This window comes from Camelus bactrianus, chromosome 2 (genome assembly GCF_048773025.1).
Source record: "Camelus bactrianus isolate YW-2024 breed Bactrian camel chromosome 2, ASM4877302v1, whole genome shotgun sequence".
Lineage (NCBI taxonomy): Eukaryota > Metazoa > Chordata > Mammalia > Artiodactyla > Camelidae > Camelus > Camelus bactrianus.
In genome coordinates, this window is record NC_133540.1 from 42,287,038 (window position 1) to 42,309,111 (window position 22,074).

General features: G+C 34.1%; 1 long non-coding RNA gene across 1 annotated transcript in view; it reads left to right on the forward strand.

The window, feature by feature from the left end:
• Positions 1-21,850, forward strand: part of LOC141579358 (uncharacterized) — a 173,772-nt gene extending 151,922 nt beyond the window's left edge. The window contains exon 4 of the long non-coding RNA XR_012510555.1: positions 21,685-21,850. This is a non-coding gene — a long non-coding RNA (uncharacterized LOC141579358). The remainder of the gene's footprint in view (positions 1-21,684) is intronic.
• Positions 21,851-22,074: the final 224 nt, after the last annotated feature.

Consider the following 22,074-nt stretch of genomic DNA (forward strand, 5'->3'; position numbering starts at 1 on the left):
TTTCTTACTGTGATACTGACAAAATTGAAGACCAGTATTGGACTGTGGTAAATGCAACAATTTAATCGCACTGATTGTCCATACGGTTTCTGGTGAAGATTATTCTCAGTGTCATGCTTCATCAAGCTGTAACATCAATTATTGTAAAAATCCTTTTTACATACATATGAAAATACAATATCATGACTCTAAAAAGTTTCTGAAACATCTTCATAAGAGATAGAACTTTTTATAACCTCTTTCTCCCCTTCACTGCGAGTCACAGCACAGCATTAAAACTGGTGATTTTGCTATGTCCTGACTTCCTGTGTTAACCAGTCACTTTGTTTTCACATCCAAAATGATTCTTGAAAGAATTTTTTTTCTCTTTTTTAATTTAGTTTTTGCTTCTGACTATGGCAACTAAGGATCTATACAGGAAGGGTAGGGTCTGGATATTAAAGAATTTCAGAAAAGAAGACTTAGGAGTTTTGTTATGGGAAATAAAGGAAAAATGAAAACAGAAAAAAAGGCTACACTAGAACTTTGTTCTAAATGTGAGACAAGTGGAGGTGTTCAAAATCAGGGAATGTGGTAGAAACGGAGTTAGGGGATCAAGTTACAGTAAACTCAGGTTGAAGGTATGTAGACGAGTGCCGAATAACCTTAGACTATGGAATAATTATGGCAATGCTTCACAACTTAACTTTTAAAAATTTATTTGCCAGTGAAGAGCCCATTGTTTGCATATTCCCACCGGTCAGAAAGGTTTTATCCACTGATACTTTCTGAAATTTGTATTATTTGGAATTCTATTATAGTATTGAACGTATTTTGACACTGTGTATTGCCTTTCTCCCTAGAGAGTCTGGTATTTTAGCACCCCACTTTCTAACCCCAGGTGAGAATTGCTAATTCTAGGAGCTGGTCTCTGACTACATACAGAAGAGGGGGTGCTGGGGGGAAGGGCTTTGGGGGAGATAGTTTTGAACCAAAAATCAAGGGTAAAATTTCAGTTTACTTTAAGACTACATTTTCTTGTCATTTTTAGCAGCCTTAAACTGTATATTCAGTGTAATTTGTATAGCTGAAATTAGTCAAAATTTCTTCTAAATTTTAGCAATAAATTTACTGTCAGATGTAGTCTTAGTATTGAAAGAAGTTGTTTTTTTCCTTTTCATGTGTCTTAAAAAGAAAGTAGAAATTATTTCAGTGAATATTAGAAATCACTTGTTTCTATACATTATTTTAAAATATACCTTAAAATAGAATTTATACTTTAAAAGGAGACATAAAAGATGTCGTATAACAATCTTGTTCTTTTAATGCCATGTTCATTACTAAAAAAGGTGATGAAGAATTACTTATAAGTGTGAGTGATTTTTATTTTAAGGTAATGTTCAACTTATAAATAATCATTTGTAAATTCATAAATGTTTTCAGTCATCTATATATATATATTTAGGATCAAAATACATTTTAGAATGATTTTAATTTATTTATAATATTTAATAAGTAATGTATTTATATGCACAATTAGAATCTTGCATCAAAATCTATTTTAGAGGTAACTATACCTCTTTTCCTCACATTTTGTATTTGTATATTTAAGCACTGTTTTAGACTTACTTCCTGCCCCCCCCTCACCCCAGGTCTATATTGAAACTTTTACCCCAGTGTCTTATAATGTGACTGTATTTACAGATAGTCTTTAAAGAAGTAATTAAGCTAAATGAAGCCTTTTGGTGGGACTTAATCCAGTCTCACTGGAGGGGACACCTGAGATGTAGTACACAGAGAGGGGACCATGTGATGACACAGAAAGCCTGTGGCTGCCTCCAAGCCAAGGAGAGAGGCCTCAGGAGAAACCAAACGTGAAAGCACCTTGATCATGGACTTCTATCCTCCAGAACTGTGGGAAAATAAATTTCGGTTGTTTAAGCCACACAGTCTGTGGCATTTTGTTATGGCAGCTCTAGCAAACTAATACAAGTATTATTTAGTAAATAAATCATCAGAAATCTATAAAAAAAATTCATTTTCCTTTTCCTGCTCAAAATTGCTGACTTTAGAGCACAGCAAAATGGGGGCAAATTGCAATATTCTTATGATTATTAATTGCAAGAAATAAAAATAAGACAAAATTTTATCCATGAATGAGTATGTTACAGTACAGTTATACAAAGAATATATTTGTCATACATGATTCAAAGAAGGTTATTTTGTGTAACTGTTCAGATAACATATTAGATTTTCCTTAAATAAAATTAAAGGATGTCCTCTTTTCACGGTGATATTTACCACCTTCCTCTTATTGCTATGATCATTGTGAAACATGAAATAAAAATGAGCATATTATTGATAAAGTTAACTGACAGAGTCCAAAAAAAAAAAAAAACACTAGGAGAAATATCTCATTGATATTTCTGGTTGCAATCACCTTATTTTATCATGATATTAATTCATGTATTCATTTGTTTTTAATTAAACACTTTTCACAGACAGCAGGAAAAATACCAAGGAAATACCAAGAGTAAGACATGGTTACTTATTTCAAAGGAGCTCATGGTCACCTTGAATATGAAGGACATGTGAAGGAACAATGACAAACAAGGTTTATAGTTGCTAGTTATATTCAGGATAAATATGCTAAGGACTGAGCGGTCAATTCTGGAAGAATCAGGCAGTAGACTATGATAGTTTGACTTGAAAATTAGCTAGGACATCTAAAAATTCACTTCTTCTGTGTTTGGAACAAGACAACTTGAATCAAGAATGAATACTTAAATATAGCCCCAGAAATGGAACTAGCTATTAGTTGAATACCGACAATGGTTTGAACAGTGCAATTCAGATCTGGAAACCCTTTCTACAGACAAATCTGTTTCAGCAGATGTTTTGGAGAGGGTGGGATTTGTTTCTTTTCCTTTTTTTTATTGAAGTATAGTCGGTTTTAAATGTGTCAATTTCTCATGTACAGCATAATGTTTCAATCATACATATACATATATATTCATTTTCATATTCTTTTTCATTATAGGTTACTGTAAGATATTGAATATAGTTCCCTGTGCTATACAGTATAAACTTGTTATTTAATGGTGGAAAACATGTACAGTTACCATAGAAAAAAATCCTTGTGAAATAAAAGGCAAAATAATAATATCATGTAACTTGATGTAAAATCTTGCTTGGTCTTCCAAAACGATGAGTTTATGAACTCCTAGTAATGATTTTTGTATACGGATATAGAATAGAAAGTTGGAACTAGTGTAAGACCAATGTAATTTTTAAAAATACATTTTGACTTTTCCCTCTAGTGATAAATACAGAATATTTTAACAAATATTTCCTTAAATATCTGATTTAAAGTGTTATAGATGCAAATATCTCTGTGGTGATTAAATAATATAGCAAATATCTCTGTGGTAATTAAATAATATATATATATATGAAATAAAAATGTAGTCAGTTAATAGGAATTTTGTCGTTAGATATTACTTGTCCTGAATGTGATTATTTCCTCTTATAGAAGAGAGACAATAATTAAATAGTACCTATTTCACTTTTGATAATTTATTTTTTTAACTTTCATTTCTCACGCAATGTTAGACCAGTAAAATTTCCATAGGGTTAGCCATGAGTTTTTAGTTCCATTAATATAATAAAGAATAAAATGCTATTAAAGTTCTCATTCCTCTTTCAGTTCCTCTTCTCAAGCGTGGCAAAAGTAAAATCTAATCCCCAGTTTCAATTCTCTGTACCACAAACAATTTACAATGATTACAATAAGCAGCAAAACCAAAAGACTGGTACAAAACATAATTCTCAGGTTCATAGGCTACTAGGCCTGTTAAATTTTTACCTTGAAGAAATGAAATTTTATCTACACAGTTTTCTTTCACTACCCACACTCAAAAGAATATACACAGCAACACACACATACACATGGACAAACTTACTGCATTCAACCCCCAACTCCAGCACCACACACAAACATAGAGAGGCACACGCTAGTGGAGTCACATGCCAGTCACATGCAGTAGAGGCTACAACTTGGATAATTTCATAACAGCTATCAGTGAGGTTTCAAATTCATATCAGGACACACAAATACTTATATTTCAACAGGAAGGTAACAATTCCAAGGCTGATTCATCTAAAAGGGAACAATCGACCTCAGTATGACTCAGTCTGGGTGACAAAGAATACTGTAATATGAATTCAAGTTCAATAATGTCTCATCCTTGAATATAGGCATGTAAATAGATAACTATAATGCAGTAAATGCTATCACAGAACAGTGTACAAAATACCATGGAAACAGAAGATAAAAATTAATTTTGATTTAAACTTTCAGAGAAACTTAAAAAAAAAACAGTATTAATTTGATTAATACCATGAAGATTGGTTTCATTTAATAGAGAACTAAAACAAGGAATGGTAGTAAGAATGTAAAAATCAAAGCCACAGAAGTGGGCAAGTTATTGGACTACGTAAAATGTTAACAGTGAGTAGAGTAGTAACCTGGAAGTAAACACATTAGCTTGATATTAGCGTGGAGATAAGAAAGCTAAGAAATGAGATTGGAAAGGTAACCTACAGTCTGATTTTAAAAGGTCATTTGACAAGTTAAGGAGTGTATCTGAACCTTATCCTGTAAAGTAGGAAATGAGAAAACATGGAAGGCTGTCTTTCCATATATATAGTAGAAGATATAAAACACACATAATTATAAAGCAAAACATACAACATCAGAATCAGATTTGAAACTCCCTGTGTTGCCAAGCTAAATCATCTATCTTTCTCTCCCCTGGAAAAGATAATCTACTCTATTGGTATTAAAAAACAAAACAAAACAGAAAACCCAAAACCCAGAAAGCTTGCTACTGATCTGTGCAACCCTTAGTGATGTATTTTAGTTTAGGCTGTTTCTGATCTTTTGTGACTTGGTATATTTCCCCCCCTCAAAATTCTGTCTGTTGTGAGATTCAGCATTCCTTCGTGTGTGTGCAGCTTTGGTTCATGTTTAGGGTCTGCTGTAGGATAATTCATCATACTCAACCACGGTTATTCACGTACACATCTTCTGGAGGTCTCATGTGAAGACTTTTCTCCAGCTGACGTACCTCAGTGTAGAATTGCTGGTTACATGTTTCTGCATCTGTAACTTACATAAACAATGCCAAAATCTTTTCAATGTGATTCTACTAATAATACACCTGCCATTAGAGTATGAAAGCTATCATTGCTCCTTAACTTCACCAACATTAGGTAGAGTGTTTTTTGGGTTTTTTTTTTTTTTTTTTGACTTTTTTTAGTCTGCTTGTTGTATGATGGGCCTGTTTTAAATTTCCTTTCTGCTTGTTAACAGTGAGGTTAGTCATCACTTTATAAATCTATTTCCCATTTGGATTACAGACTACTTATTCAAGTAGTTTACCTAGTTTTCCAGCAGGTTATATATTCTTCATTTAACTAATACTTTGTTGACCATATGTTTGACCTATATCTTCTCTGACTTTGGATTTTAGTTCTATTTTGAAGTTTTCTGGTGGACCATAGTCTTCATTTTATAGTATTCAAAACTGTTAATCTCTTCCATTATGAAAGTGTTTTATGTCTAGTTTAAAAATTATATCCTATTCTTGTTTTATAAAAATATCTACTTTTTTTTCAAGGCTTTGTGGGTTTTACCAAAGATGAACCTACACTGACCTGTCACAATCACCTCAAGTCCATAGTTCACCTTAGGGTTCACTGTTGGTGTTGTACATTCTATGGATTTGGACAAATGTATAATGACATATATTCATCATTATAGTATCATACTGAGTATTTCCACTGCCCTCAAAGTTTTATTGTGCACAGCTAATTGGTCCTTCATTCCGGATAACCCCTGGCAAACATTGATCTTTTCAATATTTCCATACTTACGGTTTTTACAGAATGCTATTTTATTGAGTTTGTACAGTATATAGCCTTCTCAGATTGGTTTCTTTCACTTCAGAGTAGGCATTTCCCTTTTTATGGCTTAATGGCTCACTTCTTTTTTAACACTAAATAATGATCCATTGCTTCGATGTATCACAATGTATTTATAAATTCACCTACCAAAGAACATCTTGGTGGCTTCCAAGTTTTGGCAATTATGAATAAAGTTACTATAAACACATGTGCCGGTTTTTGTGTGGACATCATTTTTCACCTCCCTGGGTAAATTCCAAGGAGGGCAGTTGCTGGATTGTATGGTAAGAGTATGTTTGGTTTTGCAAGAAACTGCCAAACTCTCATCCAAACTGGCTGTACCATTTTCCATGCCCACCAATAATAAATGAGAGTTCCTGTTGTTCCACATCATTGACAGCATTTGAGGTAGTCAATGTTACACATTTTGGCCATTCTAATAGTGTAGTGGTATCTTGTTGGGTTTTTGTTTGTTTGTTTGTTTAATTTGCCTTCCCTCTTGACTTACGATGTGGAGTACCTTTTCATGTTTATTTTCCATTTACATATCATCTTTGGTGAAATGTCTGTTGAAGTCTTTGGCCCATTTTTCAATCGAGCTTTATTTTATTGTCAAGTTTTAAGAGTTTTTTGTATATTTTGGATAAAAATAGTTCTTTATCAGATATGTCTTTTGCAAATATTTTCTTCCAGTTTGTGGCTTGTCTTGTCTCTTGACTGTTTCTACCCACTTCTTTTTGATGAGGCAAAAGAGGTTAAACTGCTTGCCTTGTTTTATGCAGCATGAAATGGCAGATCGTTAGCATCCAACTCATCAAACTCCTAAGTGTGCTTCTTTTTTTCTCAAAACTAGGTGCAGGTATAATGCTATCAAACTGAAAGAAATAGTAAATGGTGAAAGCTGTTCGTGAGCAGGAAATATAAAAGTAAAGGTATAAATTGAATTATGCTCACTGATACAACTGATTTTTTGTCACTAACAAAAATTTCATGAAAGGAATTTTAAGCAACAGTTTAATTAGATGGGTTCATTCATTGATCAAAAATATTTAAAGGGTACCTACTTTAAAGTTTTAGAATAGGTACTTGAGTTACAATGGTTAAAAAATCAAATTGATCTTTGCTTTATTGGGAACTATAAAGAAAATGTGAATAGCAGCAAAGAGGTTATTAGAAGCAGTTTTTGAACTCTAGGTGAAAGATGATGTGACTGTGTAAGATTATAGGTAATGAAGGTGATAAACATGGACATGTTAGGGGTGTGGAATGAATAAAATGTTGTATGTGCAGACTTGAAGCACAGGTTTCTAGGATGATCCCAAGTTTTCTAATTTGAGCACATGAGGATATGGATGTACAATTTAAAGAAATGAGTATTAGTAAGGGAGCAAAACTTTGGATTGAAATGTAGGCTTAAATTTCTGAAGTTATGTAGTTAATAATGGTTGTAAGAAATCTCAGTATAGAAGCAAAGTAATTAGATCTTGAATCTATGATTTTGGACTTCAAAAAAGAATTTAAAGGTGGGTATAATATGTAATGAAGTGAACTACCAGCATAATGATGACAGAAGGGTAGATATAATCAATTTGAAGAAGATGGAGTGTAGAAGGGTAGGCAAGAGAGTACTGAAATTAGCCTTATTCGACAGGTATTCACATGGCAGTTACTACAAAGGTGGTTTAAAAAGGGGACTGAGAAGGAATAGAGAAACAGATAAATGGGTAATATTGTGAAGCTAAGAAGAATAAATTTCAAGAATTAAAAATTTTACTTTTATATGATGCTCTTGGAATGATTAAGTTAACTGAGGACTAAGATTGCTTTAATGGATTAAGCAAGAAAAGACAAAATTTAGCAAGAACGGTGTTGGTGAAGCCATAGGAGCTGATTCTGGCATTTTTACTTTGCAGCCAATCTAAGAAGTTTGAAGTACTAAGGCATTATATATTTATCAGTCAGTAAATTCATTCACTCATTCACTCATTCATTCATCCATTCATTAACTTATTTCAGTAAACTTTTAAATTGAATTGATATGGAAAGTAATTCCTGGAAAATATGCCCTGATAAGAGAGGAGGAGTTGTAAATTGTAATTTCTGTTTTCTCATCATGAAAGCCTTTGATATAAATAAAAGCTTCATTGATCAGATAGAAAATTACAACATTAAATGTCAGTTTCACTAAAAAAAATACTATTGGACAGTCAGAATGAAATGAAATAAAATCACCTTCACCAGGCATGCAGAGCTCTAGCGTAATACATTTACCTCAATATTGTATCCCATATATCATGATTCAAACATACCCATAAAATGATTTCTGGGTTTAAAATGTTTTGGGGTGACAGAAGAGCAATGAAAAATTTACTTAAATCTGGGAATGTATAAAATTGCATTGCTGAAATAGATTTCTTTTCAAATCTAATTGTCAATTTTCTTTCTCTTTCAGAAGAAAGTAATAGGGATATTGATCAGGAGTCCCCAATGTATCACTCTCCTTTCTTTGCCCTAAACATCAAAGACCCGAGCCGCTGCTCAAATAAATCAAGTAAATCCTCTCTCTCTCTCTCTCTCTCTCTCTCTCTCTCTGTATATATATATATATATATATATATATATATATATATATATATATATATATAAACCCAGCCAAACCAGCCATCTACAAAAATACGCATTTTCTAGGAGTCTCTGAGGAAAGAAAATTACATTATTAAAGTTTACCGGGGACATTTACTTCAGGATTTTGCTTTAACATCCCTCTCCCTTTCCCCCGCTAGAATGGTATTATCATGGGTTCTAATTTCCATGAACTCAACTCTCGGAGGCTGGCTATGGTAGTTCTGCTCAAACTCTAGTTTGGTAGTTCCTAATAGTATCTTTAAAGTAATCAGTGGGCTTGATGGAAAGTTTAGATGAAATTTTCAACGGAGAATAAAAAGTTTGAATTCACAGATACACCTGTAAATTTGGTGTGATCTCAAAACCAATATCCAATAGCACATAAATTCTGTTAACAAGCAGAAGGATACATTATGATCAATAATATGCATAATTCAGTCTTATAATTCATAATCACATTATTTTGCACTTAATATAAAGATCACTTTATCAGTTCAGTAATCCCTCTAACTGGATCAATATGGTTTTATTTCTTTATGTATTTTCAGAGTCATGTATTTATTTTTCTATCAATTTATTTATGTAAAAGTGGTATGCACATAAAGTAAAAATTTCAAACTGGATAGGAAAGTGTAAAATTACAAATAGAATTCTCTTGATCACAAACACCTTCCCCAAAAATAAACTCCTACTTTCTAGTTATCATAAATACATTTTTTAACAGTTGAAAAATAACCTATTGTTTTGGAATACCATAAGTTATTTAACTGCTCCCTCAGTGGTGTTTTTTGAATTTTTTTCTATGTTTTATTATCACAAATAATATTGTTATAATAATACTAAAGATCATTTTCATTGAGCTTAATGTCATTTTGAAAATGTATCTATATAGGAAATAGTAGTGAGTTTGCTTGACTAAAATCTGTGTGTATGTTTGTGTGTTTTGTGTGTGCTTTTAATTTTAATATAGGTAAATTATTCTCTAGAATAGTGCTGTCCAAAAGAACACTCTTGTGGATGATGAAAATGTTTGATAAATCTGTGTTGTTTGGTAAGATAAACTCTATTCCCATGTAGCTTAATATAAGGCTGGTATAACTGAAGAACTGATTTTTAAATTTTATTTACTTTTAAGTAGTCACATGTGTCCAATGGCTGCCATATTGGTGAGCATAACTCTAAAAAGTTGAAGAGAAGAATATTTTAGTCTACAAATTTGCAGAAGCTAAGCATTATCAAATATTTTAACTATTGCCCTATTACAAAAAAAAAACCCCAACCTTTTTCCTTTGCTATTTGATTTGTTTTACTTTAGCTATCTTTGAAAATGAACCAAATTGCATGGCTTCTGTGGATAGTTTTATTTATTTTATTTCATGTGGTTAACAGTCCATATAACTTTAGCTGTTCATTCTTTTTATTATTAATTTGTAAGATATTTTCATTTTAATTAATTAGCTTTCTGTGATCTGCTTGAATAGTATCTTAAACTAAGTTTATTGTCTCACATTTGTAGCAATATTTGTTAAGCACAAATTTTTAATTTTTGTGGAGGAAATTGATTAATCTTTTGCTTTCTGCATTGATATTTATGTTCTTTTTAGAAAGAAAAAAGGTTTCTATCACAGAGACTGTGAATGACTTCAGATTTATTTTTCTAATAATTTTAAAATATTTTCACATTCAAATTTGAGCCAGCCATAATTAATTTTTCTGTAAGATTTGTTTTCCAGATCCAACAGGATCAGGATTGTTAAATCTCCTCAGGTGACTCTTACATGTAGCTGAGACTCATCCACGCACATTGTCTGCATGCACGGATGGCATCTGTGCCCCAAAGGACCCTACCCTATTTTAATTCATCTTATTTTAATCCATCTTGTAAGAAAACTGTTGGTTCCATCACCCACTTAACTCTCTACTCTTAAAAAAAAAAAAACTAACCAGTTTTTCTGCCAATAATTTGAAATACCATTTAGTATATGTTAAATTCACATGCATTGTTGTCTCGTTTTAATACATGTAAAAAAATTCAACTTATCCATTTGTTTTCCTTTTATCCTTCTAAACCTTAACTGTATGGTATGTTGCAGAATCTGGTAGGTTTAATAGTCCCATTTTTAAAATTATGAATAAAGTCATTCTGTGTTTACTGTGCTGACACCAGTTCTCTTTCACCGACCACCCAGAGTTAGTGCAGACCCCACAAGTTAAGGACAAAGTCCCTTACAGGATACCAGCTTCAAATTTTGAGTGTTTCCCGGCCTCCGGCCTTCTGCCTAGCTGCTTATAAAGTAAGGGCTTCTTATATCTTCTTCAGGTTTGATAATTCACCAGATGAGTCACAGAACTCACTGAAGATGTTATTCTCATGATTACAGTTTTATTATGAAGGATGCAACTCAGAAACAGCCAAACCGAAGAGATGCATAGGGCGAGGTCTGGGGAGGGCCTAGAATGGAGCTTTCTTCCCTTCTCACCATGGAGTCAGGGCACATCACCTTCCCGCTGTATCAGTGTGTTCACCAACCTGGGAGCTCCACAGAGTGCTGGTGTCCATAGTTTATACGGGGGTCTCATTACATAGGCATGATTTGTTTATTCAGTGGCCACGTGATTGAACTCAATCATCAGACTTTTTCCCCTCCCTAGATATTTATTTAATGGACCCAAAGTTGCAACCCTCTAATCATGTAGCTGGTCTTTCTAGTGACCTCTCCCATGCTGAAACTATCTCGGGACCCATGATGAGTCACTTTATTAGCATAAAGGAGATACTTCTATCACTCAGGAAATTCCAAGGGATTTTGAATCCATGGGAAATGGATTCAAAGACTAGATATAACTTTAGAAATAGAACAAAGACTAGATATAACTTTATATTTATGGTATGTCTCTCTCTCGTTCTAAATATAACATAATTAAAATATTAAAAACTATGAATTTAGTGACTAATAACATGCAGACATCAGCATTTTCTCTTACTGTTTTAATGAGTTTGTAAGATTATTAGTTTTGGTTTTGAAAGTACACATAAAGTTATTTTGCTTCTGTTGCTCAGTATTTTACCTCAGTTTGTTTCCTTGTCTAATTGCAGCCCCTGATATATTCTCCACCTGTACCATTTTGTCTTTTCTAGTATGTCTCATATGTGGAATTATACAGTATTTTTGTCTTTTGCAACAAAGTTATCAAAATGCATTTGGCGTTCAATCAGAGTGTTTGTATGCCTTAATGATTTGTTCCTTTTTTCTGGCTAATATTTCATTGTACAGATATACTACCATTTTTTTAATCCTTTCCCTGACTGAAGAACATTTTGACTTATTTCCACTTCTGGTGATTATGTATAACATTACTCTAAAGAATCATGTACAGTTTTTGTGTAAACATGCTTTTGTTTATCTTAGCGGAATACCTAAGAATAGGGTTACTGGACCATATGATGAATTAGTTTTCTATTGCTGCTCTGACAGATTACTGTACATTTAGTAAAACAGCAAAAAAATATTATTTTACATTTCTGGAGGTTGGAAGTCCAAAATAAGGTTCACTGGGTTAGAATCAAGACGTCAGCAGGGCTGCATCCTTTCTGGGCACACTAGAAGGAAATTCTCTTTTTTTGCTGTCAGCATTCCTTGTCCTGTTGGCTAATTTCTCATTTTTCAAAACTAACATAGTAGCATCATCAAGTTTCTCTCTTACTCTGACCTATTCGTTTGCCTCTGTCTCCCACTCTGTAGGACTCTTGGGACCATGTTGGGCCATCTGTATAATCCAGGATAATCTTACTTTAAGGTCAGCTGCTTAGCACACAGTTCCATCTACCACCTGAATTCCTCCTTTTCTGTGTGACATATTGACAGGTTCCAGGCTTAGGGAATGGACTTTTTTTTTGGGTGGGGGGTGCGGGAGGAAGGTATCATTATTCTGCTAATGACATATCATAAGCATATATTTAACTTTGTAAGAAACAAACTGTTTTCTCAAGGGCATCCTATATTCCTTCAAGCAGTGTATAAGAGTTCCAGTTGCTCTGCATCTGGTATTGATAAATTTCTCAGTTTCTCTTCCAACATCAGCGATATGCCTTCTCTTTTTACTGTACCTCAGACTGAGTCTTCTGCACACATTTGATGTTATTTCAACAGGTTGTATTCTGTCTTCTTCCTATAGCTGCAATGGCTTATGAATTCCCTCTGGAAAATGATATCTATTTTCTTTCTTCTAATATGTTAAGACTTTTACTACTTAGAGGAGGTGGGGAGAAACATCAGGGAACATTTTCCTGTCTTTGATACAGTGAATGTTGTCAAACTCTGCCCAGTCCTTTGTCATAGGGACTCTTTTTTAGGGCTTTCACCATTGCTTCTTGTGAGTACTTATTGAATATATACATATACTATATAGTATATATATATTTTCAATGTGTCTTCTCCTTCAAGTTTAGTGGCAGTGTGGGCTTTTTTTTTTTTTTTTTTTTTTTTGGACTGACGAAAAGCATTTGAATTTTTCCTTCAATCTGTTTTCTTGAAAAAATTGAAGAGCACAAAAATAATCTGTTTCTTTACATTTTGAAAGAATTCCTGTCTTAACCTGTTTGGGTCTATATAATGAAGAACCTATTGAGTGGGCGGCTTATGAAAAAACAGAAATTTATTTCTCATAGTTCTAGGGGCTGTGAAGAGCTAGGATGCTAGGAAGTCTAAGATCGAGTGTCTGAGGAAGACCCATTTCCCTGTTCCTAGAGAGCCATCTCTCTGCTGTGTCCTACAATGGCCCAAGGAGCAAGGATCTGGGGTCTCTTTTACAAGGGCACTAATTCCATTCCTGAGGGCTCTGCTTTCTTGACCTAATTATCTCTCAAAGGCATCACCACCACATACCATCACCTTAGGAGTTAGATTTTAATGTATGAATTTTAGGGGGGGCACAAAAATTCAGTTTATAGCAATTCCCTTATGAAAGATCTTTGAAATATTCTTTTAGTTGAAGGTGTTAGGTTACTGCAATCTTCTTAATTGCTTTTCCTTCCACTTTATAATATCTATCTCTTTGAGGTTTTTTTTTTTTAATCAAAATGTCCTAGAAAATATTTTCTTTTGTCCAGGTATTCAAAAATAATTGCCTGGATTTTTAGGAATGCACTCATTTACAGTTCTCCTATTTTTCTTTTTTCTGTGATGATTTCTTCCCACTTTGTAATATTAACTCTTTGTATGTTTCTAATTTTATATTTATTATATTCTTTTCCTCCTTCCTTAAGTGCATTTTATTGCTATATGAATAATGTTTTCTTTACATTGTATTTATTTGATACTGAATTGCCTTCATAACTTGCTTTGAAATTTTAGACAGTATTTATTTGTGATGCAAGAATAATTATATTTTTTTCTGATTTCTATAATTTTATTAATATTTTTAATGCTTTAGTTCAAGATTATCTATGTAACATGTTTTTCATCATTGTATGAAATGTTAGAATGTTTTCCCACTCACATGGCAAAAATAGATTAAAAATTTACATTAGTGGAATATAAGAACTGAAGTATGTTTTTGAAATTTTGGTTTTAGTTGTCTTAGTTTAACTTCTTGCTAATTAGAAGATATTATTTATAGAACAGATGCTTTTAAGTCTTCTATCAAGGTTATTTGAAATATTATTAGATGCTTTGCTAATTAACTTTACTGTTTGAGGTTAAAACATATTACAGGTTTAAAAGCATGCTTCGTTTATATAGTTTTCTTTAATCTCAGTTGCCTTACTTATTTTCCTTGGCTGTTAACTACCCCTACATCATTTATAATAATTCTATTTCCACTATACAGATGAGAAAATCTATGCTCACGTATTTAAAAAGAGCGAATAGATTTAAGTTGATATGCTTAAACTATAGTGTCATTATCCAACATAATCTGATTAAAACCTAAGTTTCATGCCTTAGCTATGTCTCTGGTTGAACATGTTATTCTTTTATGACTTTCAAGTGAAGGTGTTCTATTTTTTTAAATATCCAGCCTTAAATTAAGAGGACTTCCACTAATGAGGACTTATTTATAAACTCCTTTTTTATTTTTCTCTTATCTCTTCTGTAATGAGGTGATATATAAAGTCAGTGCAAGGAAAATGATAATATACCTATAGTTGTTGGATCTGTCAATGTTGTATTTTGATGTACATGTATATTTTTATTAATATCCATATCCAAACTTTATAGTGCCTATGGAAAAGAAGATAATGTATCTTGATGAAACTATTAACAAGGAAAATACGAAGCACTCATAAATTGTTTACCAAAGAGTTAACTTTGAGCCTTTGTAGTAAGTACAGATTTGTTGGCATAAATACCATGCAAATAAATTCTTAAAAGTCTGTGTAGTAAAGGAAGACATCATGAAGTTCTATTTAAAATGATGTTCTTTGAATGTTAGCTTATGTTAAAAATTCCAATTCTATGTAAGAGTAGCATCTTGTAATTTAAACTCTTTTCTGAGTATGTCAGCAGAAGTAGGGTTCATTAAGTTGATATAAATCTATTCTGAACCTTAACCAGACTGGGAAGTGTAAGTTTAGCAGAGTATTTATACGGTAAGCATACCAAAACTGCTTACTTAATCTGAAGTGCAACTTGTGCTATTTCAAATTATGTGTTTTGGGTCCCACTTTTTTGGAGAAAGAAACCTATAACTCAGTCTTGTCTCTAATAATTTCAGCAGAATCTCAACTTTATACACATTACAGACAAATAGCTTGCATTTTGAATTTATAGCTTTGTGGTAATAAAGGCCAGATGGTGTATGTTTAACAACAATAACAAGAAAAAGATGAGGAAGAGCTCATACAAAAAAATGAAAGAATAAGAGTGGCAATCTCATTTTAATACAGGCAGATATTATTTTTTTGTTATTAAAAACTTGATATAATAATTTTATTTGTGGAGCCATAAAATATTATAATTATGATTTTATTACTTTATTAAAAATAGAAATGGGATTTTAAAATCCTTAGCCACATTCATTAATTTGTATTTTCTAAGCATATATTTTACAACTATTTCTTTCTGTGTTTTTCTTTAATCATCTGTTCAGTAGCTTCGACTTGTTCTCCATCTCTCAAATGAATAAACTCATAATCTCTTATTTGCCTTAACAACAATTTCCATTTAACAGACATATCACTTAGCTCAAAGCTGACTGACAAACTTGGAATCATTCCCAGTATCACACTCCTTGAATTGCCCTGCCCCTTGGCTTAAAATTCCTTTGCCTTTATTTATGTTTTTTTCTAAGATTATGAATCTTGCAAGATTCTTTTGCATAAACAACCTGACCAGCAGATGATGCAATATGGTTGTTCTTCCCTCTCAAACTGATGGTGCTCTGTATGTCCTGCACAATTGCTTTGATACATTTTTATAGGTAATCTGCTGTATTATTGGATTTTTGATTCATGATATTAACTCTTTATTTTCTGTCAGTTCTTGTTTGTCAAATATGGATTTTTATTATTTTTATTATCCATATTATCAAAATTCTTAGGAATGCTTTATAGAAAAATATAATTCTCTTTATTCAGTAAGCAAATTCAGTCTTTCAGATTTTAAGTAACTTGCCCAAAGTCACTCATGAACTGAGAAGACCTAGGATTTTTCACCTAAATCTAGTCTGATGACGAGTTCATGCTTTTAATCACTGAGTTTTAGTTGACATGCGATTTCAAGTCCTTAGCAAAGCTGAAATCATGGGAAGGCTGTATGCAACCAAAATGTTTGAATCAGTTTGTGAGTTTGTTACTGAAAAATCGGCCTCTGCACCCTGAAAAGCAAATTCAAACTCAGAGGCAGAGTTTTGGGAGCAAAGAAAAGGACAGCTTTGTTGCTTTGTCCAGCAAAGGAATTCACAGCAGGCTAATGCCTTAGACACTGTGAGCCCTTCTTGGGGTTGGTGTCTTGAGGTTTTATAGAAAAACCGGATGGAACAGAAAATAGGAACAGACAATCAGGGCATTTCACGGGGTGCTGCTACATTCCTCTTGACCTCAATGAGTCTTCAAGAGGAACTCTAGAGGGTCTGTCCATCCTTCTGAGATTATCAGCCTGGTATTGATGCAGGAAAACGGATGTGGGGCGTGAGGAGGGCTGTGTCCCAGGCTTCGGTTGAGCCCCTGGGACGTGCCCTGCCAAGTGTGGGTCCTTGGCTTCATGCAGGAAAGAATTCGAGAGTGAGCCACAGTTGAGTGAAAGTAGATTTATTCAGAGAGGTACACTGAAAGGCAAAAGAAAGGCCATGAGGTGTGGGGGTTGGGTGCTCAGATTAAAAGTAGGTACACACTCCATACATAGAGTGCAGGTCATCTCTGAAGTGGGAGAGAGAGAGGGCGGCAGCCGCCAGGCTTCCTGTTGCCAGTTTTTATGGGCTCGGTGGCTTCAGATGGAAATAAGTGGAAGGACCGGTCTAACTAGTTTGGGGAAGGGGCTGAGATTCCCAGGAAGTTGGCCATTTCCCACCATTTGACCTTTTGTGGCTAGCCTTGGAACTGCCATGGTGCCTGTGGGCATGTTATTCACCATGTTAATATATTACAATGGGCGTATAATGAAGCTCAAGTTCTGCTGGAAGTCAAATCTCCCACCATCTGGAGCCTCAAGGCCTACTGGGGGTTGAATCTTTCACCATTTTGTTGTTAACTGCTGTAGCATTCCTTGAATGGCTTGCCCTGCCCACTTCCTGTCTCAGTATCTCCTTTCTGGAGTACAGCCTCTACATTAAAGTTACTCTCAGTAAAGAGTGAATCAGCAAACAGTTTCCCATCTGGGAAGTCAGTTTGTTAATTTGCTTTATACTCCTTCAAGCTTAGATTATCTGAGGTCCACAGAAATCCCCACCCTCTCACTCCATTTAGAGCCCTGCTTCTAAGGTAAAATTTCCAACAGTTGATCTTTTTTCAAATTTCCCTCCTGTATCTATCAAGCCAAATGCAGTTAGTGTACTTAACTGTTATTTTAACTGTTATTTCTTTTATCTCCACCATCATCTATTACTCTGGCTGCATGTGTGGATGAACTTCAGTGGGATACTCTATCTACAGATGATGGCAGTTGAATTCCATAGTTGGAAGAACCTGGTGTATGAAAATAATTTTTTTCTCATTTTGCTTTATTATTCAGAACAAGCAGTGAAATAATGAGCTCTGAGAAAATAGTGTGTGTAATTATATTTTAATTTTTACATTTATTCCACCAAATAGATCTAATCAAAATTTGGCTTTCCTAATGGACTGAAAAACTTTTACATTTCTCTCTCTCTTTTTTTTTTAAGTGTTGTAAAAGGTAGATTAGGTAAATTTGGAAATGAAGTTGAAAGCAGGATTTATATCCCCATATAGAGCTTATTGTCTTCTGGGGAAAACAGGCAAATAAACTAGCTATTTATGAATGAAAAATATTGCTAGCCGTATAAGTAAACAAAGGATGCCGTGGCTATCAAGTCATCAGCCACTACCACTGCTCCACGGTGAGCTGAGGGGGCTCAGGATGGAGATGCGTAGGCAGCCCAGCCTCTGCAGCCACCCCCACCGGTGCCCCGAGGGAACTCAGAAAGTGAAAGAACAGGACACTGGCCCTAGATAGCTAGGTGCATATCAAAGGAATGATTTCAATTCAGAGCTTTTCCACATATGGGAAGGTGCAAAGAAACACGCAAGCTGTCTGGCAGGGTCTGAGCCCAGACCTTTGCACCTTAATTCCTTAACTTGGACTATCTAGTTTTCTTTAGTTAGCAGTAATCTGTTGATGTTCTGACTACCCGATTCTTGCCTGAAAAGCTCCTATATATTCTGGCTCCCCCCTTGCCTCTCCAGAGCAGTCTCTCAGAGTAATCTAAGAGGCTGCCTCCTGTCAGAAAGTCCTGGGCTTGAGTCCTCAGAAAGTCCGCTGAATAAAACATAACTCTCAACTTTAAGGTTGTGCACTTTTTTTCAGTCGAGATATTAATTCCACTGATTAGTTAAACTTTTTGTGGCATAGGAAGTGCTAGGTTCCACTGGGGTAACTTAATCTTAGGAAGTACTTGGGCTCTTAATTGATTGAGGCAAGAATAGTGTCTCAAGGAAACTTTCTTTGTTAGTAAAAGAATTATAGGACGGAGCCAAAAAAAAAAAAAAAAAAAAGAAAGCGAGAGCCAGAGGCAGAGACAGAGACGAAGTACTGTCCAGGGTCTGGATAAGTATATATATATACCCACGAGATGCAAAATGCAGCATAAGCCTTACAGCTTTTTAGACAGTTCCAGGGTAGTTTTGAAGCCTGGCTGTTATGTGGATCATGTAGAAATATACAGGCTGTCTGGCATGTTCTGAGCATCCCTAACTCCTGCTGTGTACTCTGCAATTTCAATAGAGGATGAATGGTCACAAGGTAAAGCAATGGGCTCTTTAATGGAAGAGCTCTGGAAGGAGTGGCGGAAAGAAAGTTGTAAGCCCAGCCGGCAGTAACAGTTACTCTCTTTCCATCATCTCCCAAATTCATACATAAAAGCATAAGCTAAAGCCTAAACTGTTGGCCAAATCCCAGATAGTTATTAATAACTAAAAGGCCTGACTTTCATTAGAGATTAAAAGATAAGATTACAAAGAAACAAAATGGGTTCTCTGAAAAGCAACATCACTGTGCAACAAAGGCAGAAAGTTGAAGAATCCATAAGTAAGGAAGAAACAAAACTAGAGTCTTGAGGAAAATAATTAAGCAAAAACTCATAGTAAATACCTCCAGAAAGATGAGGAAGGCTCACTTGCAAATAAATTAAATCCAAAAAAATTCAGATCCAATTTACTTCCTATTCCTTTTTTTTTTTTTTTTTTTTTTTTTACTTAGGACTGCCTTTTCGCTCAGGATCTTGCAATGTGTCTGAGGGACATAGTCTATTTATCTATAATTTTTCCTTCTCCTCCTACTCTTCCTTCTCTTTCTTTTGGATCTTTCAGAGTGGAGATGGAGAGAGTAGAAATTAGGAATAGGTGAAAGAAAATATTATTTATTTATTTACTTATTTGTGTTTAATGTAACCATTCCCAGTCTTCCAGTTTTCTCTGTAGTATGTAACTGGTCTGGTATGAATGCCTCTTCAGGGCAGGTGTCTTTTTGTAAAGTGTTGGTATAGGTTCTTGAAAGTCCTCTGAGCACCTGCACATTGAAAATTTAGCTTATATCAGCAATGTGATCCTAACCAATTTTTTTTTTTTAATCACTCTCGCATCTTTCCATCCTGTCTCTGGTGATATACCACACAACCTCATATTGCGAGGTTCTTTTTGCACAAGGAAACCCATAAATTCTTGCTGTGACAGAATGTGCCAGTTCAGGCAGTCCTTTCCCCTCATCCTGCCCTTGACAGTAGTTCTGTCCACACTTGCAGACACAGAGGTGCTGGGCAGACGTCAAATCTGTATGTCCACGCGTGCCTCACATTCCAGAGGACTTATGTCAACGGGCTATCCTAAGCGCTTTCTTACCGTGTTCTCTTCTTTTTCCCAAGAATAATGACTTCCAAATTTGATCTGTTTTCTTAGTTCAAATAAATGTTTGTAATAGTATGTGAGAGAAAAAGCTTGACTGCTCTTTCAGGGGGTTTCTGGAAGTTAATCTACAGTCTCTTTATCAACTGTTGTTCCAAACATTTGTATTTTCGCTGAAGTTGTGAGTCCATTGGAGAAGTACTTTAACATCCTGTGTGGTGCACAGAAACTGTATGAATGTCTATTTCAGGCTTAACTGAGCCTCTGTCACCTTCATGGGTCAGGTTGGTGATTAAATCCGTAGAACAGATTGTCATATGCTTGAAAGTAGAAAGTTGCAATGTACCTAAAAAGGGATCTTTTAGCCAGTGAGTGAGAATACTCAGTGCCAGGAAACCCTGTGCTCGTACTCTGAGACACCACTCATTTTAAAGTGATATTGGAAAGCTAATTAAAATATACTATGCTTATTCAACGTCTCAGATATATGAACATTAGAACGATTCATCTAAGATGATTGTGGAATACAACGTTCTGCCTGATGGAATGAAAATGACGTAAGATATCAAGCACACTTTGTGAGGTCTTGTTTTAAATAATAGAGTGGAGTAAGATTATGCTTAACATATGAATCATATTAAATGTTGTTTGAGGATGATTCTGAAACTACTTTAGATCTTGAAATGTCACTGTTTAAACATTATAACCATCAGGTTTTTGTTATTCAGTAACAGTTTCTTTAACACCAAAACTTCGATCATTTGATTTGTTTGTTTTCACAGGATAAAGGGAAATTAAATATGGTAGACTCTCCACTGCTGATTTTTGTAAACTGTCTTCTTAGTTTAGGGTATGTTTTCAATTTGTCACTCTCAAAAAAGAATGAGGTCATTCATTCTCAAATATTATCTATTCATCATTGGCCTGTTAGTACATTTTATTAGAAGAGAGTGACAATTTTCACACTAGGAGGTAACTTTTATCTAAAATTCGCCTTGCATTTAGTCTATTCTCCAACAAAACTGGAGTACTTCAGGGGATCTTAAAGGTTTCTGGCAAAACTTTGGAAATCAGCTTCATCCAGCAGGGTGTCATTTCCCTACTATCAGTACTAGAACTGATGACACAGCAAAAATTCTCATGTTACATTTCTCTTGGCATTTGTTTTGATTAAGTCCAACAAATTTCTGTCCTGATATTTGTTTATTTGTCCAGGTAAGCTCAAAAATTAGGGGAGTTATGCTTGAAATTTTGTACATTCATTTGGAGGTCTATGAAATAATTCCACAGAGGCAAGTATTATTTCAGATGCTATAAAATAACCACCTCTGATGTCTGTTGAGTCTGATCATCTCTTGTCTGCAATTGACTACTAGTTAACTGTGCAAGGATGTTACATTTGAGATAATTCAGTTACACAACCTTGTCTGCTTTCAAACATATTTTTAACTGACTGATCCTTGAGTTGTGAAAAAGTTATCTGTATGTCTAAGTTGATATGTCAAATAATTTTAATAGCTACAATTTTAAATAAAACATAAGGTCAACAATCAAGATTCACATTTAAAATTTTGTTTTTATTCATTTCTTATCTGTTACAGAAGCAAAAGAGAAAACAGAAGCAGAGAATAAAGTAAGTACATTGACTTCATTAAATTTCTATGTCCATTTGGATTTCTAGCTATATTTTTTGAGAATATCATACAATTATTTAATCTCTGCATATCACTTTTCAGTCTTCTTTGAAGGAATTTAATTATCCGTAAATCCCAGTATACTGTACCTTCTTCTTAAGATTGCAAGTATATGTATTAATATGTATTAATGCACATAAAGTGCTTAGTACATTGCCTGGTTTGGTTAGTTGTTATTCAAAACAAGAATATTTCTAAATTGCTATTGTTACTCTTTCTAATATATTTGCCAACTAAATTAATCACATTTGGAAAGACTTATCCAGAATTTATTGGATGGTAAGTGAAAATATTTTA